This window comes from Siphateles boraxobius, unplaced genomic scaffold (genome assembly GCF_051911475.1).
Source record: "Siphateles boraxobius isolate OS27281-9 unplaced genomic scaffold, OSU_SipBor_1 86, whole genome shotgun sequence".
Taxonomy (NCBI): domain Eukaryota; kingdom Metazoa; phylum Chordata; class Actinopteri; order Cypriniformes; family Leuciscidae; genus Siphateles; species Siphateles boraxobius.
The window spans coordinates 6,864,363-6,868,968 of NW_027509215.1; the positions used below are offsets into that span (position 1 = coordinate 6,864,363).

The 4,606-nt window shown below is 32.4% G+C and overlaps 1 non-coding gene across 1 annotated transcript; it reads left to right on the forward strand.

Moving 5' to 3' along the window:
- The first annotated feature begins 1,783 nt into the window (after window positions 1-1,783).
- trnal-uaa (transfer RNA leucine (anticodon UAA)) lies at window positions 1,784-1,866 on the forward strand. Its single transcript has one exon. It is a non-coding gene; the product is annotated as a tRNA-Leu (tRNA).
- The last annotated feature ends 2,740 nt before the right edge of the window (window positions 1,867-4,606 follow it).

A 4,606-nucleotide genomic window follows, 5' to 3' on the forward strand; every position in this document is an offset into this window, starting at 1 on the left:
ACTTTAGCAGAAAAGCTCTCTAAACTGAGAGATTAAGTGACAATAACAGCAATCTTGGGGCCTATACCATGAAGCCGGTTTAGGTGGCTAGCCAGCTATGTTTCAGTTTAGTTTGCGTCAACCCTGGGTTTTAGGGACCATGAAAGTGGTTTGTCTTTTAGCAGTGTTCATCGCCATAGTAACTTATGCTCCACAGCTAACCTGGTCTGGGGCAGGTTATGTTCTAGGTAAGAGGTTGCAAACTGAACTTGGACCAATCAGCTGTGAGCAAAGTGACACATGCCTGATGCGATAAAGTCACTACACCTGTTTCTACTCCGAATTAAAGGTCACTACATAGCAAATGATTTTTAAAGACAAAATCGTCTAGTTTTTAGTGATGCTTATTTAGAATAATACATTTGTATGATTTAGATAATATTTAGGCCTATGTAATTATTATACCCTTAATCAATCACAGATGTACAATTTTAGTTCATCAATTATTATTACGCAGTTTAAATGAATAAATATATTAAGGTAATATAAATACACTTTAGCATCAATTGATGAAGCTATAAAATAACTACATGTGAGCTTAAATGTTCAATTCTCTCTATACCTTTATCAGCTGTATAAAATAACTTCACAACTTTTACTTGCACTGATATACAGTAGCAAGACTTTTTCTTTTAGTTGTCCTCTTTCATAGACAGCTGTTTTCTTCTTGCTGTGTAAATTTGTTTAAAGTCTTACTATTTTAATACTTTTATTTAATAAGTGAATTGCGCTGCTTCTCTCGCGAGAAATTAATCTCAGTTTCACTCTTTCTCAACATGTGATTGGCCGTTTGCTACTGATGTCACACTTAAACTCCTAAACTCAGGATCAAAGCCTGAGTTGACAGAGAAAGTTGATGATCAGCATCATGGTACCAACAAAGCCTGTTTGGAATGTTTTGGTTTTGTCAACTCTAAACTAATCCTGTAACCCTGAGTTTGTTCAACTAACATCATGGTACAGGCCCTTGGAGGACTGCATACTTAAAGATGAGAGATTCTTGAAAATCAACAACCAATCAGATGATATAAAATGCCTCTTGCCTTTATTTGTGATTGGAAGAAATTACACAAGACTGCTTATGAGAGATTTAAAACTGCTATGCATTTCTAATTATTAAATGTTTATTCCTGGCAGACCGTATCTGTAACATGTTGCCATATTATATATTATAATTGATATTGATATGATTGTCTGTTGATGCTAACAGTCACTTTATACTCTAAAGTTTAAGTACTATTGATTTTGTATTAGTAAATTGGTAATTGAGGTAGTATCGATTACTGTCATTTTAATGGAGTAATTAATTGTTTATTGGACTGAACAACACCAGAGGCGTTTCAGATGGTCTCAAATTCAAGTCACTAAAGGCCACAAGATGCTGTATCCAGACAAAGCACTGCACTTGGACTCAAGCACATGTTACAGTGAATTTGTGTCCTTACATTACTCAGTGCTGGGACATTCCTGTTCTGCACCTTGTTGTAATTTAAGTATTTCAATATAGGCCTATATAAATAGGCCGAACTAAAATTGTTACTCATACTGAGCAATAGCTTACATGATATTAATATTAATTTTGATGTTTTAACCATTTTTGAAATCACCTATTTGGACTATTAGACTTAGGTTTAGCTTTTAGATTTGGAAGTGATATTGAGGATACTGAGGGGGTTTACAGTTTACTATTATAAACTGTCAATATTATTTTAGAATTAAATAAATAAGGAGAATATTGTTGTACACCAGGATGGCCGAGTGGTTAAGGCGTTGGACTTAAGATCCAATGAACAAATGTTCTCGTGGGTTCGAACCCCACTCCTGGTACAATCGATTCTTTAAGAAACCTGAAAGAAAGACATCTATGTGTGTTACCATTGCTTTAAATGCATAAAGTATTGTCGTGACAATAATACGGTGTCTTGGTGTCATCCTCATATATAACAATATTCATTACAGTCAATGTTTCTTTATTTCAGGCAACTAACTGTTTTCTAACTGTTGGCAAAATGCTCAACAGAACACTTGAAAATTTTAAAGAATTTTATTGATCAAAAAACGTATATCTTTCCTTTGTTGGCAAATACAGAAAAGTGACAGAAAAGTGAGAATAGTATTATAATCAAATAAAAAATAAGGCGTCATATGTTAATAGAACGTTTTTATTTGAATCTTTGATGTGCAGCTGTTTTTATTATTATGCAACAATAAAAAAAACAAGACAGTATAATAAACAATAAAAAACAATAATGAGGGTTACAAAACAAAACCAAAAAATTAAACTAGCTTAAATGTTTTACACCATAACAGAGTCTCACATGCAGAATAGAGTTTTTAGATATACACATCAAACTCTTAATGTGAAAATAAAAGAGTTTTCTTTGAAAATTTACATTTGTGAATATAAAATGTGGCTTGAAAATTTGTAAATTAAGTACACATTTAAAATGAGAAGGGTCTAATTTCAGAGAGTCACGAAAAAACTACATTTTTTGGCTTATACATGTTTTGAAGAGATACCTTTTAACAAAGTTTGAAAAGTCAACCTTATTTGCAATACACAGTCCCAAAACAAATGATTAATTGTCTTTTCAAACTGATGACAAAAGGAGCACATGGGGAATATATTATTATTAAATTTAGCACGTTTATATTTAACTGGGTAGCAAATGCAAATAATTTTAATTAGACTTCAACAACTTTATTAGACAAAACAAATTCTCGGAAGAAGCAAGAACTCCTCCCATCTTATATCATTAAATTTGTTATTCCAAAAGCTTACACAAGCAGGTAAAGCAAATTTTTTTAGTTTGACAAGCTGCTGAAAGGACATTGATAAACAAATAGATTAGCCCTGTCAATAATAGAAGGAGAGCATAAAATACCTTAAGGGCAGGTTTGACTAAAGGTTTGAAACTATCAGGAATTGCACCGAAAACAAAACTCTCTTGGAGAATTCTGACATAAAGTGTTCATAAGAGAGCAAGACGCTATATCATTTAAAAGTTGACTGACTAAAATATTTTTATCAAACCAATTATTAAAAATAAGAGATTTATTTTTACGTCTAATATGTTGGATGTTTCAGATAAAACAGCTATGTGGAGAAAAATTATAATTATATATTAGGGACCAGCATAATAAAGCCTGTTTATGAAAACTAGAAACAGTTAAGGGTATTTTAGAGATGTCATAGTTGCAGCCCAACAAAAAAATAAAACGTCCAACTGAACTGAAAATATGACGTTATAATATGAAGATTGTTTAACAAAGACTTTATCCATTTAACCTTGAAAGAATTATTAAGAGTGGAAATGTCCATTAACATTCAAATAATTTTGTCCTGCGTTCTACAAATCTCCACAGAAACATCCGAGCCATTGCGGGATAGATAACTCGAGATAAACCATATCTGCTTCGGAAGGCAAAACTCTACCCGTTATAGACACATCATGATGGGCTTTCATTTACGTCGAACAGCAAAGGATAAGAGGTTCAAAGTTAAGTTTTTATATATATTTTTTATCTTTACATATAATTATACCAACACTTCGGACTTGATTGGAATGTCACATTTAACATCAGTGGAATGTTTATTCAATAAAAGCTCACATTTGTGGATAAGAACTAAAAAGCAGATGAAAAGAGATGAATTATATTTAAGGCTAAAGAAACTTGATCTTTATTTTTCAAAAAACAGAGTTGTGTCATCAACCAATTGACATATTAATTTTTATGGGTTTGCAACAAAGATACCTTCCAAATGACTATTTTGAAAGTGAATGGCTAATTGCATAGGAAGCAGAAAAAGATAAGGCAATATTGGGCAGCCTTGATGGATGCCTCCATCTATTAAATCTACCATGTAGTTTTATTGAAGCATTGCCATTATCATACAAAGAGTAAACTGACTGATAGTCATCAATTAGGTAAGCCTATATTATCTAGAACACATTTATTACTTTTAGCAAAAAGCATGACTAATATTTTGTAATAATCATCATTTAACAGGTTATTGGTCGCCAATTTTCAAGTTGAGCAAGGTTCTTTCAAGGTTTTGGGATCAAATTTATGATGTCCTGAGTGGGGTGAGAGAGTTCCTTTATGAAGACTCTCTAAATACCCTTGGAGAAAAACAGATTTGGAGAAATGGAGAAAGAACATTTGAGAATTTCGTGTAAAACTCAGTGGTCAGTCAGACCATCATTTCCAGGAGATTTATTTAGTTTCAGCCAATCGATAGGCTCAGAAATATCTTTAATTTGAATAGGAGATTCACACTGAATTATGGCGTTTGAGTCAAGAGAATTAAAAAATAAATCCAAATATTTGTTGAGTTATGTGCAGCGCTGTTAGTTAGGGGCACGAGGACGTAATCTTTCGGTGCAACGTAACTGAATGTACCATTTCTGCTCTGGGGGGCGATATTCATAAAATACTGGCACTTTAATAAATATTTACATATTTGTACATATTGTATAGATTAGAATCAACTCTTTAGTAATAAAGACCTATATTATAATGCTAAAATCGTATAACATGCATCGCATCGTTCCATATGAACAAT